The sequence below is a fragment of the Aquarana catesbeiana genome, linkage group LG01 (genome assembly GCF_042186555.1).
Source record: "Aquarana catesbeiana isolate 2022-GZ linkage group LG01, ASM4218655v1, whole genome shotgun sequence".
In the NCBI taxonomy this organism is placed as follows: Eukaryota; Metazoa; Chordata; class Amphibia; order Anura; family Ranidae; genus Aquarana; species Aquarana catesbeiana.
Window position 1 is genome coordinate 363,755,684 of NC_133324.1, and position 20,914 is coordinate 363,776,597.

Here is a 20,914-nt window from a genome sequence, read left to right on the forward strand (position 1 = left end):
TTTTTACATACAGTAGATGAATAAAAGCTGACCCCTGTCAGTGGTAAATTGTTTTTCTTAAACCTCTAACTGCCAATTTTGCTGGACAGCTTGGTCTGTTAAAGAAAGTTGGAAAACAAAACACTTATGCCGCGTACACACGATTGCACATTTCGACAACAAAATCCTTGTTTTTTTTTCCGACGGATGTTGGCTCAAACTTGTCTTGTATACACACGGTCACACAAATCTTGGTAATTCCGAACATCAAGAACGCGGTGACGTACAACACGTACACCGGCACTAGAAAAGGGAAGTTCAATAGCCAGTGCACCACCCTTTGGGCTCCTTCTGCTAGTCTCGTGTTAGTATAAGTTTGGTTAAAGACGATTCGCGCTTTTCAGCCTCATGCTTTTCTGATCGTTACTGCTCTTCAGTTTGTGCTTGTGGGTTCGTATTTATATTACGTATTTGATTGTCAGTGCGTTCTTGTTGCTCGTTTCTGATTTTCAGCTCCGGCCTTTCTTTTTTTCAGTGCTTTCTGTTACTGTGTTCTGACCAGCTCACTGTTTTGAAGCCACGAGGACACTCACCCTGGACCAGAGGGTTTTTAACTACTGTCTGGCCAGAGCCAGAAGAGTGGTGGAGAACCCTTTTGGGATAATGGCCGGCCAGTTCCGCCTATTCCTTACGCCAATCAACATGGCGGAATATAAACGTAACCATATAATCCTTGCATGCTTCATTCTCCACAACTATTTAAGAAGAAATTCAATTAATTATGTGGCCTCAGTTGGGCCTAAGGCTGGATTTCAAGAAGAAACCCTGACGGCGCTCGAAGCTGGCCATCCTGGCTTGCCCCCCCCAAGTGTCCGCGAAGTAAGACAGAAGCATGTCGAGTACTTTGCGGGTAGGGGGGCCATTGATATGCCAGAAAATGTTTAAGAAATATTTTCCAAAAAAATGTTTTACTTAAACTGAAATAAGATTTACTGCATGGGTTTCTTTTAGCTGTTTCCTAGGTTCTCCAATGGGCTTTTCTTTTTGGCCATTTTCTTCAATAGTGCAAATGTAATTTATTTGATACATGAGGTGACAATCTCTTCTTCAGCTAACTATTATTATGTTGTGGGTCTGCTACACACACACCTTGTTTTTGTTGTTAATATATGTAATGCATTAATGATAAAAAATATTCATCATTTTCAGCTTGTAGTGCAAAGTGGATTTGCCTTTAGTAAATAACCCCCATTTCAGTGTAAATACCAACTTAGTCCAAAAAATGATATTGAGCCTTGAAAGAAGAAGCCACACATTGTTGAGTAGAAAACGTTTTACTCTGTGCACATTCACATGTGCGTTAGAAAAGGGTTTTTGAACCAACCAACTTATTTTAGTAATAACATTTTTTTTTTGGACAGTACAAATAGCCTTTTTTGTGTTAAAACAGGCATGTTTAAAACCATAAAACAATACACAACTCAGGAACTTACAAAGTTCAACTTTGACAAAGTGAAGGCAATATCAGACATTAGTATGTCCAAACTGTGTTGATCTTGCCTTCATCAGATAGGGTGATGTCACCCCTGTGAAAGCCAAATTTTGAAGATGCACACAAATTGTCAGTCAAAATGGGGATTTCCCTCTTGATCCCATGGCTAATGTCAACATGTGCTAGCTCCCATCATGGGGAATCAATGGATGTGTTTCGGGGGTGCAACCCCTTCCTCTCAGCTACTTGAGTTGCAAGGAAGGGGTTGCACCCCCAAAACGCGTACCTTGATATCTCGTAATGGCAGATAGCACATGTTGACTCACTGTGTGCATCTTCAAAATTTGGCTTTCAAAATTTTGGAGAAAAGTTAGAAAAATAGAAACAATTTTATGAATGTTGGTGTGTTTTTCATTCTGCCTAAAACATCAATGATTTTTTGAGTATTTTTTTCAACATCATTGATGTCTTCCTTGATCTTCTGTAAATCCCGATTGCACACCATGATCTCCCCGATGAGGATGTGTGCACTTGCACTTGTGAAATGAGATTCTTCTTCCACAACGTCCACATCACCTAAAAGAAAAAAACACACCATGTCTTAGAAATATGCAGGCATACATCGATTACCTGAAGCTGTGGTCTCAGACACTCACTTGTTGTTGTCACTATTTTGCCCACTTCATAAACCTCTCCTTCCTCCACATCCTCTAGTTGTTGTTTTTGGATTTCCCCTTCTTTAAGAGGTTGGGGTTCCCTGGTGACATCAGACGTCCCAAGTCTTTTCTCCCCTATGTGAATAAAATAAAGGTATACTTAGCACACAGATATTTGAGGCAAAAAATAGGTATATGAAACATTGCTTGAAAGTGTCGTACAATTCTCTGTTTTGGCAGAGTTCAAAGCTAAAGACATGATTTTTTCCCTTTACAGAGCTGGAATACCTTTTTTGTTAAAGTTTTACACATGTAGACACCCCTAGTACCCACTGGAGCACCTGTGTGTTCTGGTGTCCCACACTAGTGCTCCTGCGTCCAGATGTGTAAACAGCTGCTGAGTGTCCTCTCCTTACACTGAATCAAGTTTGCATTTCATTCTAGTTACAAACCCATCTAGACAACAATGTACTAAACTGCTTTTAAGACAAATAGGTATGACCAAATGTAGTTAACCTGCATCTGCACAAAACATAGTATTAGTGGGCGAACGAACGATGTTTGCTACGAACGATTACTGTGCCCACGAACCTGAAACTTGCCATTTTATACTGTACAACAGTAAAGAAAAGCACATGGAGCAGCACAAAAGTAATCAGAATAATAGGAACACATGACAAAATATTTACTTTTTTGCAGCACTCTCTGGATTCTTCTGTATTGATCCTGCTCTCTCAATTTGAGGTCTGACCATTGTTTCCTCAGTTGATCTTTGGATCGCTGTACCCCAAAATTTTTCGCCAGACTTTTCACAACTTTAGTCATGATCTTGGCCTTTCTCACATATAGGTTTGGGTAAGGTCCATGCTTCCCATCATAGAGGCCTTAAATCTACTCCGGGATCGGGACGTTCGTGGCTCCGGCCTTTTGTCATTGCTGCTGTCTGCTGCATGCACCTGTTATCTCTCCGCCATGTGCTCTCCCACTGCGCAGAAAGACAAGGGGCGGAGAATATACTAGAAAGAAGGTCAGGGGCGGGTGGAGTTTCACGCATGCACAGTGTATATAAAGCTTAATGCGCGTGTGTCGTACGTATGATCTGTGAGTGGAGGAGGGAGTATCGGAAGCACCGATCCTTAGAACTAAGGTACAATTTTAACTTGGTGCATCAGTGGCCTATACTGCTTCTAGATTGAGGCCTATATTGGGACAAGATTAGGAGATTTTAGCCTGACATCAGGGTTTGTCTTGTGTTGTGTCTTGCAGAGAAAATGGATCCATTGAATGATGAGGACTTTATCCCTATATTCATTGCTATGTACAGGGAGCTGCCCTGTCTGTGGCAGGTTAACAACCCCTTTTATAACAATAAACCAAAGAGGAAGGCAGCGCTGGATCAATTGCTGAAATTTGTGAAGCCGGTGATCCCCACAGCAGGCATCCCCTATATGAAGGCCCTAATTGGTGGCATGAGGAGCACTTATAATAGGGAGTGCAAGAAGGCCCAGGATTTCCAGAGATCAGGAGCTGCAGCAGGTGACGTTTATATACCCAGGCTGTGGTATTATGACAGACTGCATTTTCTGGCAGGCCAGACTGAACCCAGGCCAGAACTCTCCAATCTTCCTTCAAGGCTTCCTTCCACCTCAGCTGAGGCTTCCGACATCCAACCTGGGCGTTCCAGCCAGGAAGAAGTGGAGGAGCCCAGCTTGAGCCAGGTATAGCATTGTTCAAATAATTAATGATGTTAACTAGATGTTATTATTGATCATTTATTTCTGATTTTACAAAGTGTTTTACATATCAGTAGACAGTAGTAGCCACAAATGATTGGGACAAGAATGAAAAATGCTGGGGTCAGAATGATAGTCTTTTCTATTTGTTAGCATTCGATTTGCAACAGTCATGAGCTGAAAATTGTGTGTGATTGATGAACCAAAGACTAAAACTATGTCCCTTTTTTATACACAGGAAAGTCTCAGCCAGGAGGAGGCCGTGGAAAGTGGCAGCCAGGAGGTGGCCGGGCCCAGTAGCCTGTACGAATCCTAGGTCCCTCCCCTCCGCCTTCCACAAAAAAAAGTCCCAGGAAGAGGAGTAACCTGGAGGAGGCAGCACTTGGCCTATATCGGAAGGCTACTGCAGCCCTTAGAACCCCCCCAAATAATCAAGAGGACTATGCCTGCATGGCAAAATGCAGGAAATGGAGGAGGGCCAACTTTTCTTCTGTGAGGAAGTGATCTTAGAAGCCCTAAATAAGGGGTTGAGGGGCGAACTCACAAGCCAAAGCCACGTTTGTGAGTTCAACCATGGTCCTCCTCCTCCACCTCCTGCCACCACTACAACACCAGAGCCACAGCCTGGAAGCAAGCATGGAAGGAAGACAAGACAGTGATGGCCTGGGTTCAGTCTGGTCTGACAAAAGACGCAGGCTGTGGTAAGACCACAGCCTGGGGACAGATATGTCATCTGCTGCTGTTCCTGATCTCTTGTAGTCCTGGACCGGATTGTGCTCACTATTATAAGAACTCCTCAGGCCAACAATTTTGACTGTAAAATAATTGATGTGTGCCCTGGGGTACAAAGGCTTCACAAATTTCAACAGTTTCTCCAGCGTTGCCTTCCTCTTTATTTTGTTATGACCCATAATAAATGGCTATTTATGTTTCACAAATACTTGGCTATGTGTTTTAGTTCAAAAAGGACAGTTTGTTTGTGAGTAGGCAGGTACATTTCAAAAATACAATGTCAAATTAACAAGGGACACCAACACCAAACAACATCCTTGAGGTTAAAAAATAAAAGATAATAGTGGTGTTGTGGTAACTTGACACAAAACGAAAGAAAAAATTATGGAGATCACTATAAAAAAACAAAAAAAAAAGGAGATCTGGATAAAAAAAAACACTATAACCAAAAATTCTAAACATTATTATAGAGATCTGACGAAAACAAAAAATAAAAATATTCAGGAGATCACAAGAAATAATAAAGAAATCAGTTTGTGAGAATATGAGCAGCAAAACGACTTTCATTTTTCTAGCATTATAAAGAAGAGAATGCACTGCATTAAAAGATTTCAAAATTTGCAGTGTGACGAATGTGCTATCTACATTACGAATGCTAGTTTTACCAGACTGAGTGCTTCAGTCTCGTAACTAATTCAGAACATGCGTGGAACTTTGTGCGTCGGAATTGTGTACACATGATCGGAATTTACGAGAATGGATATTGTTATCGGAAAATTTGAGATCCAGATCTCAAATTTTGTTTGTCGGAAATTCGGAAAATGTCCGCTAGAGCCTACACACGGTTGGAATTTCCGACAAAAGGCTCCCATCGAACATTTGTTGCCGTAAAATCCGACCACGTGTACGCGGCATTACTGTCCAAATCACCAGGGCACAAACTATGTTACAGGAGGGACTCAGAAAAACAAAGACTGCTGTGTTAATGCTAATGACAGACTGTATCTTGTGTCATTTTTTAATTTGGCCATAGTTACACTTAAAGGAGTTGTAAAGTCAGAAGGTTTTTTTTTATCTTAATGCATTCTATGCTTTAAGATAAAAAGCCCTCTGTGTGTAGCAGCCCCCCTAACATTTACCTGAGCCCCCTCTCTGTCCAGCGATGTCCATGAGTCCCTTGGCCCTCCGGGACTCTCGCTCCTGATTGGCTGAGACACAGCCATTGGCTCCTGCTGCTATCAATCAAAGTCAGTTAGCCAATCAGGAAAGAGAGGGGACAGGGCTGAATGACAGCTCCATGTCTGAATGAACACACAGAGCTGCAGCTTGGCTCGGGTACCCCCATAGAAAACTGCTTGCTGTGTGGGCACTCGACAGGAGGGAGGGGTCACGAGAGCTGAAGTGAGACCCGAGAAGAGGAGGATCTGAGCTGCTCTGTGCAAAACCCCTGCACAGTGGAGGTAAGTATGACATGTTTGTTATAAAAAAAAAACAAAACAGACTTTACAATCACTTTAAAGAAAAAAAAAACATCCCAAACAAAACTGCATTTCAGTTTTTAGTAGATGCTGGAGAGTTAAACCCTATTACGGTGCTTTACATTTCTTGGTGGCAGTGGGGTCCCATTCTCCCTGTTGTATTTTTAAGTCAGAACTAATCCATCTATTTAACTGTTTCCCAAAACAGTAAATAACTATCACATTAGTTCTCCTACCCAAACTGTCAAAAACCTTCAAATGGCCGGAGGCCAGTGGCATAACTGATCACATGTGCAGCACCATGGCAACCATAAGCTAAAATTAGCCATACACTGACCAAAATCTTGCCAGTTCTGCAGAGCCGACTGAATTTTCATCAGCCTTCCAAATTTCCATCAGTGTATGGAAGTCCCTGCTTGACAGAAGTCAATTGTTTGATTAAAGGGACATGTTGAAATATTTTTCTCAATCAGTGGCTGCAGCCAATGAGCTGAAGGCACTGCTCAGTGTATTCTGACAGCTATGGGTGCTGCTGTCAGAATACAATGTCCCGGCAGAAAAGATTCCACCATCCACATCATCTGTGCGGATGGAGCAGCCAACCCGCTGGCTGAACAAAATAAAAAAAAAGCAACAGTGTATAGCCAGCTTAAGATGGCAGCTTCCTTGGCTGTAAAGGATAGGGGGGTGTAGTTCCACTTTAAGCATGCTTTAGAAAATGCAGAATGCAATAGAAGGTGCTGGAAAACGCAATCAGGAACCAACAGGAACAATAATTATGGCAAGAATATTCTGCTAGTAGAATATCTAACATATCAAAAAATATATAGGAATCCAAGGGCTGACTTTGTCCACATCTAAGTAAAATATTCATTTTGAGTGCAATAACACTTTCATTTTATACTACCAGTGCCTGTTTCTCAAGTTACTGCAGCAAAGTGAAATTATGTTTCTGTAGGTCACTGTACTTGTACAAAGTCACTGCCATTTGCACAAATAGAACTTCTGTGTGTACAAATATTTAATGCTAGTAAAAAATAAGTTAGCTGAGGGTTAAGCACACCACTCACCCATTTGTTAACGTCCATTGTTTAATTTGCACTTAGTTATTCGGGCCTAATTGAGTTAGTATGGACCGTATACATTTGCAAAGTAAATGTAAATAGCTTTCAAAATGTTTATCTTGTGGTTAAAGCTTAACTCCAGTCTTATTTTAAGTATTGCACCGCTATACAGGTTCCTCTCCTGTACTGAAAATGTTTGGTCTGATTTTACTGCACACTGTAACCTCACAGTGTACATTAGAAGCAAGTCTGGTAGATCCCACCGAATTTTCCTGGCTAGAGGATATCCAGCATCATCTAACATTTTCCTCCCCAGCCTGAGTGTTCCTTGCCCTCCCCTTTCATTATTATTATAAAGGATTTATATATTGCCAACAGTTTGCGCAACACTTTATAATATAGATAGAGACAGCCCAGTTTCAATATAATTTAAGAAAAAAGGGTTAAGGTGGCCCCGCTCATGAGAACTTACAACCTAAAAGAGGAGGGGGGGGGGTGTTGGGGAAGTGGTACAAAAGGTAATAAGTATATGGGGATGAGTTGCTGAATAAAGAAAATTCCAGTTGTTAGGGAGAGGTGGGATAAATTTCCCTGAAGAGATGAGTTTTCAGGGATTATCTAAAGGTGAGCAGAATAGGAGATAGCCGGACAGATTGGGATAGAACATTACAGAGGATCGGAGAGACTCTGGAGAAGTTCTAGAGGTGAGCTAGAGAGCAGGAGATCTTGGGAGCAGAAGAGAGGACAGTTTGTAGCTTAATAAAATATTATTTAAGCCCCATACACACAGGCTGAATGTCGTGCGGCATCAGCCGGTTCAATAGAAACCAGCCAAAATTTGGCCCGTGTGTACTGTAGTTGGTCCAACAGAAGCCAGTTGTTCGGGGGACATGACCATAAAAGGTCTGCCGACCGGGTCCCTTTCAGCACTCTCAGCCATTGACCGGGGTGTTCTGCAGGGGGCTGTCCCCCTGTCAGAACACAATAGCACAGCAGGGGAGATTGCTATACCAACATCAGATTGTTAGTACAATGGCTCTGACCTGAGCTATCAGTTTTTTTTTCGTTCAGCTCGCTGGGGTGAACGAAAAAAAAAAAACTAGTAGCGTGTACTAGGCTTATCTCTCAACCTTCTTAACCTTATGCTAATGCAAATACTAACTTAACTCTTAACCTAATGTCTAACACTAATTTAGGCCCCTAGAGGTATCGGACGCATCAGCACCAAACCGGTCATTTCTCTGTAGATCTCATTTAGAAAGTGGCTTAATCAAAGACTACTGCAAATGTAAACTGAAAATATCCCTGGCAACTGCCATCACCACCACTTCTGGGGCAAACAATTATATATTTTCTGAAAGCAGAGGCTCTGTAGAATGAAATGTTGGCAGTTGTAACTTTTTATGTAGCACAATATTTGTGCAACTGTTTATCAAATGCATAGTTTCAGGAACAAATACATTGCCCCTGTTTTTGGAAAAAATAATAAAAGATGAGGTTGTCTTAAGTAAATAGATATGACACGTGTCAAGCCTCAAATTAGTGCATGCCCATAAATAAGCAAAAACCTACAGTACCCAAATTGACCATAGGTGAAATGTTAATAGCCTCTAAAGGTTATCAATTTAAAGTTACCCATGAATTAAGTGTTTTTCATTGTTTTTAAATTATTATTATTATTTTTTTATTATTTTTTGGGGTTGACTAGAGTGTTTTTCATTGTTTTTAAATTATAATTTTTTTTTTTATTATTATAACTGTTAACATTTTTTCATTTAATTTTATCGCTATCACAAGGGGGCTATCAACCCCCTATGCTATAGCATGAGCAGGTGACAGTTTCTTTCCATAGAGACTTCAATGGTCTATTAGACTTGTATAGCTACTTCCCCAGCCTCAGTAACCACAGAATGAATAATCTGAAACTGGTAGGCTCGATTCACACAGGGGCAACACGACTTCAACGCGACTTTGCAACGCGACTTTAACCCGACTTCAACACGACTTGTGGATCCGACTTTCAATGAACGGGGATCCGACTTGGATCCCCGCCACTGTGTTTGGTATGAATCTTTAGGGGGAACTCCGCGCCAAATTTTAAATAAAAATCCGGCATGGGTTCCCCCCCCAGGGACATACCAGGCCCTTGGGTCCGGTATGGATCTTGAGGGGAACCCCCTACGCCGAAAGGATGGCGTGGGGGGTCCCCCCAATCCATACCAGACCCTTATCCGAGCACGCAGCCCGGCCGGACAGGAATGGGGGTGGGGACGAGCGAGCGCCCCCCCCCCTCCTGAGCCGTACCAGGCCGCATGCCCTCAACATGGGGGGGTTGGTGCCTTGGGGGAGGGGGGCGCGCTGCGGCCCCCCCCACCCCAAAGCACCTTGTCCCCATGTTGATGAGGACAAGGGCCTCTTCCCGACAACCCTGGCCGTTGGTTGTCGGGGTCTGCGGGCGGGGGGCTTATCGGAATCTGGGAGCCCCCTTTAATAAGGGGGCCCCCAGATCCCGGCCCCCCACCCTATGTGAATGAGTATGGGGTACATGGTACCCCTACCCATTCACCTAGGGGAAAAGAGCGTCAATAAAACAAACAGTACACAGGTTTTTTAAAATAATTTATTAGGCAGCTCCGGGATCTTCTTCCGACTTCGGGGGTCCTCTTCCGACTTCGGGGGTCTCTCCGCCGTCTCCTCCCGGTGTCCGCATCTTCTGCCGGCTCCTCCGCTATCTTCTGCAGCTCAATTGCTAGCGGTGGTCCGGACTTCTGCCTTCTTCTTTTCTTCCAGAGATGTTGACACGACGCTCTCTCCAGCTGGAATGGTCTCTGAACGCTCCGCAACGGACTTATATAGGCGGTGACCCCGCCCCCTTATGAGGTCACTGTCCCAGGGCATGCTGGGGCTGTGCCGTCATAAGGGGGCGTGGTCATCACCCGGTGACCACGCCTCCTAAAACGTCACAGACCCAGCATGCCCAGGGACTGTGACGGCATAAGGGGGCGGGGTCACGGCCTATATAAGTCCCTTGCAGAGCGCACAGAAACCATTCTGGCTGGGGAGAGCGTCGTGTCAACATCTCTGGAAGAGAAGAGGGAAGAAGATGATCCAGAGGTCCGGACCACCGCTGGCAAAAGAGCGCCAGAAGATAGCGGTGGAGCCGGCAGAAGATGCGGACACCGGGAGAAGACGCCGGAGAGACCCCCGGAGTCGGAAGAAGATCTCGGAGCTGCCTAATAAATTATTTTAAATACCTGTGTACTGTGTTTTTTATTGACGCTTTTTTCCCTAGGTGAATGGGTAGGGGTACCATGTACCCCATACCTATTCACATAGGGTGGGGGGCCGGGATCTGGGGGCCCCCTTATTAAAGGGGGCTCCCAGATTCCGATAAGCCCCCTGCCCGCAGACCCCGACAACCAACGGCCAGGGTTGTCGGGAAGAGGCCCTTGTCCTCATCAACATGGGGACAAGGTGCTTTGGGGTGGGGGGGGCCGCAGCGCGCCCCCCTCCCCCAAGGCACCAAACCCCCCATGTTGAGGGCATGCGGCCTGGTACGGTTCAGGAGGGGGGGGGCGCTCGCTCGTCCCCACCCCCATTCCTGTCCGGCCGGGCTGCGTGCTCGGATAAGGGTCTGGTATGGATTGGGGGGGACCCCCCCACGCCGTTTTTTCGGCGTAGGGGGTTCTCCTCAAGGTCCATACCAGACCCAAGGGCCTGGTATGCCCCTGGAGGGGGAACCCATGCCGGATTTTTATTTAAAATTTGGCGCGGAGTTCCCCTCAAGATCATTTGAGCACAAGTCGCATGCCGAAGTCGGATCATGCGAGACGGCGATCCGACTTCAATGATAGTCAATAGGCTGAAGTTGGATCAAAGTCGGATCCAAGTAGTACAGGGAGTACGCTCTGAAGTCGGAGCGACTTCAGTAGTGTCTATTAAGACGCTCCCATGCACTGTAATGTGAATCTCTTTCTGGGGCGACTTGGGGCGACTTGAGGGCTTACAAGTCGGATCCCAAGTCGCGGTAGTGTGAACCGAGCCGTAGTGGTGAAATGCTTGTTGCTTCTCAGTTTATTAATCTCAGAGGAGATTGGGGAACAGATGTTCCCTGAACTCCTCCTGCTCTTGATTTTGGACAGTTTACCATGGTCCTGGGCTTTTTTATTAGGGCTAATTAATACTTTACATTAGAGCTAATGAATAACAGGGCTGTTATAAGCATTCATTGCTAATTTTTTTGATTGAGTGACAAAATAATTAATTAAATTAATTGATTTAGCACAATAATTGATGTTTTTGTTTGATAAACAGTTAATTTCTATTTGGTTAGGATTTCTGTTTTGTTAATTTATTTGATTTGTGAGGTTGCAGAGATTTTTTACAAACACAACTTAATAATAATTTGATAGCTTATATAAAATGCATACCCCCACAGAACTAATTGCTATGTTAGCCTGGAAAAAAACAGATTTTAATATCCCAAATAGTAACCTGCGGTCACATGACATGCTGGGTCCTGAGTCTTCTGTCTTCCTGTGTGCAGGTCACTGCCTGCCCATTGACATTTCCTGTAGACACATGGAGGTTGATTTACTAAAATTGGAGAGTGCAAAATCTGGTGCAGCTCTGCATAGAAACCAATCGGCTTCCAGGTTTTATTGTCAAAGCCTAATTAAACAAGCTGAAGTTAGAAGCTGATTGGCTACCATGCAGAGCTGCACCAGATTTTGCACTCTCCAGTTTTAGTGAATCAACCCTTTGGCTGTCTAGTGGCAAGGTTCTCCCAGGATCCAGAATACTACAACAACGTGATGATGTCACAAAGAGGCAACTGTTTGGTGTGGGCACAGACTGTAGTGTTACCACATTTAGATATGCTTTTCTGGGAACAGCCCAGAAGGTGGACTTTGGTTAGCAAAAAAAAAATGCTAAACTATTTATTAAAAAACTTTTAAATTATAAATGGGTTAGTGGGGCAATAATCATGCCCCAGGATTGGGAAAAACCTTATACATTATCTCACTAAAAATGAAACTCCTGTTGCAGGGGATGTGTGTAATATGACTAGTAACTCAGCGCAAAATGTGGGTAAAAACAATGATCCAATAACTCGAAAAGGAAATTACATCTCTGGGGGTTCTGTATACTGTATAGCAGGGATATGCAATTAGCGGACCTCCAGCTGTTGCAAAACTACAAGTCCCATCATGCCTCTGCCTCTGGGTGTCATGCTTGTGGCTGTCAGAGTCTTGGTATGCCTCATGGGACTTGTAGTTCTGCAACAGCTGGAGGTCCACTAATTGCATGTCCCTGCTGTATAGACACTTTGTTCATTCAGTCTACACATTCCACAAGATTTCACTTAACTGAACCATTTATCCTAAGTTTACCAAGCCATGCACTCATATTGCCTTACTGTACTCCTGGAGTCTTTGCTAATGGGATTGGGCTTCCAGGTATGAGAAAACCTATAATTTTATCCTCCCTGTGACAGTGCTGCTCTGGCATGATTGGTCAATCACTATGCTCCAATACTGTCATGTGGGGGGCCTGTGACATCATCCCCTGTCTAAGCTGCACCACCAAAGCTTATGATGGGATACTGCAGCGGGGAGGAAGTTAGGAAGCATGGCTCAATAAGTTTGAAAGCATAGTAAGGCGGGCTGTCTGAAAATGTTGTTACTTTGCCCTGATTTGACAAAGTGACTACTTGCCCTACTTGGGTTTTGATCTAACTTGCATTTAACCATGTTAAATCTTGGTTATTCGTAGCTAAGTAGTCATCTCCATCTCACACTGTTCCATGGCATTCGCTGTGATTCTACGGCTGTACGACACCAGTTGGCACACTATCTGGAGGTGTATGCAATATTAAGTCTATCCAATCGGTAGGTGATCTCTCGATCTTGGTCTCAAAGATGCTTCCATTTCTTGACCCTTGTCCATGATGGGCATACTTTGTTGTTTTTTTGCTTTTGTATGTTTGTTTTCTATTATTATTTTCCTGCTTTTTGTTTTTGCTTTTAGAATGTGCTATGGTAGTCTCATCTTACTTTGAACGCCCCTGATGAAAGGAGCCCACAAATGTCCTGAAACGCGTTAGATCGAATATCCACATTACCACGCACTAACGATTTACTACTGTAACTTGCTGTTTTTATCAATTCTATCCTCGGTGATGTTTGCACCTAAATAATTTTATATTTTCTAGAAATAAATAAATACAATTTATACAATTTTTGTTTATATCCTTTCCCTTGTTGCCTACAAAGTCCCTAATACTTAACTTGGGGGGTATCTGCTCTTTCTGACATGATTGGTCAATCACTATGCTCCAACACTGTCAAGTGGGATGGCCTGTGACATCATCCCCTGTCTAAGCTGCACCACCAAAGCTTATGATGGGATACTGCAGCGGGGAGGTGGTTAGGAAGCATGGAGGTGGACTGTCTGAAAATGTTGTTACTTTGCCCTGATTTGACAAAGTGACAGTGGGGGGAATTTATCAACACTGGAGCAGTTAGAATCTGGAGTAGCTGTGAATGGCAACCAGTCAGCTTCATTCTTTCATTTTCAAAGCTTAACTGAACAAGCTGAAGATAGAAGCTGATTAGTTACTATGCACAGCTGCTACAAATTCTAGCTGCTGCAATTTTGATAAATTTCTCCAAGTATCTTATCTTATCTTATTGATAGTTTTTTCTATAAATCACAGTAACAGACATTTTAACCACTTGACCTCTGAAAGATTTACCCCCCATCATGACCAGGTCATTTTTTGCTTATCGATTGAGCAGTCGTTCAACACTGTACCCAAATGCAATTCATGTCCTTTTCTTTTTCCTACAATTAGAGCTTTCTTTTGGTGGTATTTGATCACCACTGCATTTTTTATTTTTTGCGCTATAAACAAAAAAGACTAATCATTTTGGAAAAAAAACAATATCTTTTCCTTTCTGCTATAAAACATATCCAATAAAACAATGTAAAAATTCAAATTTCTTGATAAATTTAGGCCAATATGTATTCAACTACATATTTTTGGTAAAAAAAAATCCCAATAACATAGATACACAGTTAGTCAGGTTGAAAAAAGACACAAGTCCATCCAGTTCAACCAAAAAAAATACAATCCCATATACACAATCCTATACCCACAGTTGATCCAGAGGAAGGGGAAAAACCCCAGCAAAGCATGCTCCAATTTGCTTCAGCAGGGGAAAGAAAATCCTTCCTGATCCCCCAAGAGGCAATTGGATTTTCCCTGGATCAACTTCACCTATAAATGTTAGTAACTAGTTATATTATTATGTACATTTAGGAAAGAATCCAGGCCTTTTTTAAAGCAACCTACTGAGCTGTCCAGAACCACATCTTGAGGGAGTCTATTCCACATTTTCACAGCTCTTACTGTGAAGAAACCTTTCCGTATTTGGAGATGAAATCCTTTTTTCCTCTAGACCTAAAGAGTGCCCCCTTGTCCTCTGTGATGACCTTAAAGTGAATAACTCAACACCAAATTCACTATATGGACCACTTACGTATTTGTACATGTTGATCATATCCCCTCTTAATCTCCTCTTCTCAAGAGGGAATAGATTCAGTTCTTCGCATCTAATCTTTGAGCTCCTCCATAAGCATATATTGATTGGTTTGCACAAAAGTTATAGCATCTACAAACTATGGGATATATACTGGAATTTGTGTTTTTAATCATTTTTTTTTTACTAGTGATGGCGGCAATCAGCAACTTATAGTGGGACTGCGAAATTGCAGTGGACCTTCAGATCCTAACTGACACTTTTTGGGAACCAGTGACACTAATACAGTGATCAGTGCTAAAAATATGCACTGTCACTGTACTAATGACACTGGCTGGGGAGGTGTTAAACAAATGTGTGCCTAGCCAGTGTTTTGGTGTGGTGTGGGAGGTGCTTTTACTAGGGAAAGTAATTGATTTTATTCCCTGCTTTGTGGGGAAAGAAAATCTATTATTTTCCCGCTGACAGGACACAGCTCTGCCTTGTTTACATAAGCAGAGCCCTGTCCTGTGTAAATTCATGACAATTGTCGGGTGCCGGCAGTGATCCATTGGCTGTAACCTAGTGATCATCATTTGCTGTGTTTAACCACAGCACGGCTGGGTCACCAGCAGCGCGTGTGTGCGCCCCCTACTCCGAAGTGTCAGATCACATACTAGGTGCGTGATCTGGCACAACTGAGCCCCTTGCCACTGTATATCTAGGTTATATGGTCGGCAATCAGTTAATAACAATTACAAAATTACCTATGCAGCAAATACAGTATACATGATGTATCTTTTTTAGCAAAAGTACAGTTTTCCCTTAAAGGCTAAGCTCCCCTATGTACCAATATAGCATGAATGTAATTAATTTGCAAGAATAAAACCGCTTTTATTAATTCTACACAGGCTCACCTCGCTCTTTTCATAGCTGTTTAAACACACTGCTCAATTACTTCTGCCTTACTTCCTGGTCAGACTTTACATAATAACACAAGAAGGAGTTGACCAGCTGAGGGTAGATGATGCAGGGTGTGTGCTAATGAGATCAGCTGGTCAACTCCTTCCTGTGTTATGACCTAAAGTCTGTCCAGGAAGTAAGGCAAAAGTAATCGAGCAGCGTGTTTAACCGCCTTGCGCCCGCCGGCCGTCAAATGATGGCCAGGCGGCGCAGCTCTCGTTTTGGGCGGGCTTCATATGACGTCTTCTCAGGGCGCACATCGCAGCGATCGGTGGTGCGGTGTGTCAATCAGACACACCGCTACACCGATCTCTGTAAAGAGCCTCTGACTGAGGCTCTTTACCACGTGATCAGCCGTGTCCAATAACGGCTGATCACGATGTAAACGGGAAGAGCCGTTGATTGGCTTTTCCTCACTCGCATCTGACAGACGCGAGTAGAGGAGAGGCGATCGGCTGCTCTCCTGACAGATAAACAATCAGCACAGCCCCCCTCGGATGCCCACCCAGGACCACCGGGATGCCGCTAGGACCACCAGGGATTGGCACCACCCTGGACCACCAGGTATGCCACCCTAGACCACCAGGGAAATGCCAATCAGTGTCCAGGCAGCTGCCTATCAGTGCCCAGGCAGCTGCCAATCAGTGCCTATCTCAAATGCCTGCCAGTGCAAGTGCAATCAGTGATGCCTATCAATGCCATCTATCAGTGCCGCATATCAGTGCCCAGCAATGCCGCCTATCAGTGCCCAGCAGTGCCACCTATCAGTTTCCATCAGTGCCACCTATCGGTGCCACCCATAAGTACCCATCAGTGCAGCCTTTCAGTGCCCATCAGTGTTGCCTATCAGTGCCCACCAGTGCCACCCATGAGTGCCCATCAGTGCCGTCTTTCAATGCCCATCAGTGCTGTGTATTAGTGCCACTCATCAGTGCTACCTACCCGTGCCCATCAGTACCGCCTAGCAGTGCCCGTCAGTGCCTATCAGTGCCACCTCATTGATGCCACCTCATCAGTGCCACCTTATCAGTGCCCATCAATTAAGGAAAAAAATGTACTTATTTACAAAATTTTCTAAAAGAAACAAAAGAAAAACTTTTTTTTTTCAAAATTTTTGGTCTTTTTTTATTTGTTTAGCAAAAAATAAAAACCCCAGAGGTTATCAAATACCACCAAAAGAAAGCTCTATTTGTGGGAACTAAATGATAAAACTTCTGTTTGGGTACAGCATAGCATGACAGCTCAATTGTCATTTAAATAGCAACAGTGCTGAAAGCTGAAAATTGGCTTGGGCAGGGAGGGGGTGTAAGTGTCCTGTATTGAGGTGGTTAAACAGCTATGAAGAGAGTTAAGTAAACCTGTGTAGAAATAATGGAATGCTGTTTTATTTTTGCAAAATAAGTACATTAATGCTATATTGGTACATAGGGGAGCTGGAATTTAGGGAAAAAAAAGGTGAACTTCACCTTTAAAACAATTGCAGATGGTTAAGAATCTAACATAAAGTATACATTCTGCTCTGAAATTTAGAAATAGCTATTACAAATGATTTTAAACCTTTTATTTTAAATGTAATTACAATTTAAGTGGTTTATTTGAAAACAAATACCTGTGTGTAGGTATATAACAGTAATACTGTGAATTTCCAAAGCAACTGTTCAGCTGCGATTTAGTGGTTCAGATGCAAACTTTTGGAGCTGGATGACAGGTGTCTTTTATACACATAACGAGTTGTCGTTAGGAGCACCTTCTTATATTGACAGGTCTAATCTGTGTACCACATGAGCACATATTGTAGTCAGTCAGTGGGAGCCAGAATTCTTGTTGGTTGGTAGGGGATCAAATACTTATTTTACTCATGGACTGTAACTCAATTTATAACATTTATAACAGTTGTATCATGTGTTTTTTTTCTGGATTTTTGGTTGATATGCTGTCTCTGTCATTAAAATTACACATATTATAACAATTATAGACCCTTCATTTCTTTGTAAGTGGGCAAACGTACAAAATCTGCAGGGGATCAAATGATTACTTTCCCCACTGTATATGTATATTTTATTTATATATATATATATATACATGCCCTCAATATATATATAGTGGGGGAAAAAAATATTTGATTTGATGCAGTATGTGTGTATATATATATATATATTTATTTATTACATACTGGGCTCTATTAATAAAGCAGTTTGTTTCCCGTTAAAAAATGTGCTAAAACACCGCTAAGCATTTTTCAAAAAGTTTTTTGGAATTGACAAAAAAAAACGCTACTAAAATACCGCATGAATCATTTTATGACGTTTTGCAGTATTTTAGTGGTGAAAACAGTAATATTAACACCTGGCACTAGTTGATGTATTTATTTACATTAATAAATAGCCATTGTTAAGGAGCAGCAGCCGCCCTTGTCCTTAACAACCAATGAGTGATCTGAGTCATCTTTTGGGTCCCCCAAAATGCATACCAGGCCTTTTGGGTCTGGTATGGATTTTCATGGGAACCACCATGCTAAAATGTAAAGAAAACTGGTGTGGGCCCCCCCGAAATCCATACCAGACCCTTATCTGAGCACTCAGCTCGGCAGGTCAAGAAAGGGAGGGGATAAACGAGCACCCCCCCAAACCAGGTCACATGCCCTCAACATGTTGGGGTGCTTTGAGGCAGGGGGGCTCTGCCCCCCCAAAGCACCTTGTCCACATATTTTTGGGGACAAGAACCTCTTGCCCACAACCCTAGTGAACTCAACATGTCCTTGGCCAATGATGTCACAAAGAGGCGGGGCCCCTTACTTATTTAGGAACTTGCAGACAGGACCTCTTTTTTCCGGGTCAGCAATGCCGGCGGGCATCGTGATTGACGATGGATCTACACCGGGGGACCTTTTTTTTATTTTTACATTTTTCTGTCTTTTTTACACTACACATTTTTTGGGGGTGAATGAGTAAGGGTACTAGGTACCCCTACTCATGCACATGGGGGGGCTGGGATCTGGGGGCCACCTTGTTAAAGGGGGCTTCCAGATTCCAATAAGCCCCCCTCCCGGCAAAGCACCCCTGCCCCAAAGCACCCCCAATGTTGATGGAATGTGGCCTGGTATGGTTCAGGAGGGGGGGGGGGGCACTCTCTCTTATCCTCCCTTTCCTCACCTGCTGGGCAGCATGCTCAGATAAGGGTCTGGTATGGATTTTCTGGGCCCCACGCCATTTAAAAAAAAAAACTGTCATGGAGTTCCACTTAAATCCATTTTTTCTATTATTGCTGGCAATTTTTTTTACAGCTTTGTAAATGGAGCCTAATATCTCTTATTAATTACACTCATAAGCATAAACTACCCCTATGCTTTTTGTCCCTTGGCACTGAAAAAACATTTGATTATCTGAATTGGAAATTTCTTTGAGCCACTTTACAGTAACTAGACCTGCTTGCTGCACTTCTGACTAAGATCACCCACTGCCAGGATAAGAATGAATGGTCTCCTCTCTGATTCATTCCTGAAACTGAATGGAACTTGTTAGGGCTGCCCCTTTCCCCATACCTGTAAATCCTGATCATGGAGAATTTAGCAGGTGAACAGTTCAATTCAGGGCCTATCAATTGAAGGTATTACACATAAATTACAGTATTTTTTGCTCCATAAGTCTTTTTTCCCCTCAAAAATGGGGAGAAATGCCTGTGCGTCTTATGGAGCGAATACTGACCAGCCCCCCCCCTCCCGTCGAAGCCGCCTCCATGTCACAATACAGGGCGGCCATCTCCTGCGAGCGCCAGGCAATCTCCTGTCACTTACAGAAGACAGAGCAGCCCCACCGGCTGAATGGAGTACTGCCGCTCCGGCTGCTCTGTCTTCTGAGTTGCAGGCGGACAGGTGAATGTGATGACGTCCTGCCAGTATCTATTTACTGTCTGGGCATGGCTTGATGGGTCATGTGATCGAACACTCTCAAATTCTCTCTGGCACAGATTCATTACCGTTTCCGGAATTCTCAAGATAGCTTCCTTCCTCAGCATCCTACTATAGAGAAATACAAGGAGGCAGTGCAGAAATTGGAAAAAAATGCTCACATGCCCATTAAGGACTCTGGTGCTAAGCCTAACCTTTACTTTCTGTTTTGCAGCAAAGGTGGAATTGATAGTTTGGCTAGAAGCATTCATGGCTTGGAAGGATGTCCATCTAAAAGTTGGACATCCTTCCAATGTTTCTCTACCTCTATGTTTCTTTACATGTTTTTCTGCACTCTGGTCTTTGGCCATCTGGCCATCCTCAACACAACATTTTAGCTCAGTGTAAGCAGGATGGTGGATATAGTTTGGTTTTCAAACTCTACTTTTTTTTGCTTTTAGAGATATGTATACTAAGTGGTCATTAACCCTTTCCTCAGGGCCCACTAACAGGCCAGGTTTGCAAGATAACTGAAATACATCACAGGTGATATAATTTGCTGCTCAGTTATGCAGTATTCTAGTCTGCATCTCCCCAAGGTAATACATAAAACCTGGCCTGTTAGTGGGCCCTGAGGACAGGGTTGATGACCACTGGTATACTACACCTGTCCCTGCCCTGGATACACCCAACCTTTAGCCCCCTCTTAGTGCATTGCTAGATGCATGAGGTCATGTGATACATACATATAATATTTCATCACATGTGGGGCGTTGACCCCCACTTCTAGGAATACCAGGCTCAGAGTTTCTTAAATGGGAAAGAATTCGGTGGTTTTGTTTACTGTACACTCAAAACAGTGCATAGCTAATAAATAGTCTCATGTTGTGTATAAAGATCTTTCAATCTATAGTATGGAATATGGGGCCATTGGTATAAAGGCTTCTATATATACACAAAAGCATGAAACCAAAACACAAAAACATACATAGTACTGTACTCGGAATTTATGGAAAAAATACAAAAGGACTTTTTGTTAAGTAAATATCAAAAACAAAAATAGACCCACAAGTCTAAAACCATATAAATAACTTAGCTGCGCATGAGACTAATGGGGCGTACACACGGTCGGACTTTTTGGCTACAAAAGTCCGACAACCTGTCCGACAGACTTTCAACAGACTTTCGACAGACTTTTGGCAGACTTTAAATGGACTTTCTAATGACCGGACTTGCCTACACACGATCACACCAAAGTCCGACGGATTCGTATGTGATGACGTACACCGGACTAAAATAAGGAACTTGATAGCCAGTAGCCAAAAGCTCTCCTAGCGTCGGTTTTTGTCCGTCAGACTAGCATACAGACGAGCGGATTTCTGGGTCCGGCGGAGTTACGACGTAAAGA

The 20,914-nt window shown here is 43.2% G+C and overlaps 1 protein-coding gene across 1 annotated transcript in view; it reads right to left on the minus strand.

The window, feature by feature from the left end:
• The window catches only part of LRRC2 (leucine rich repeat containing 2), a 462,509-nt gene that overhangs the window by 7,677 nt on the left and 433,918 nt on the right, over nucleotides 1-20,914 (minus strand). The gene's annotated exons all lie outside the window — the stretch shown is intronic.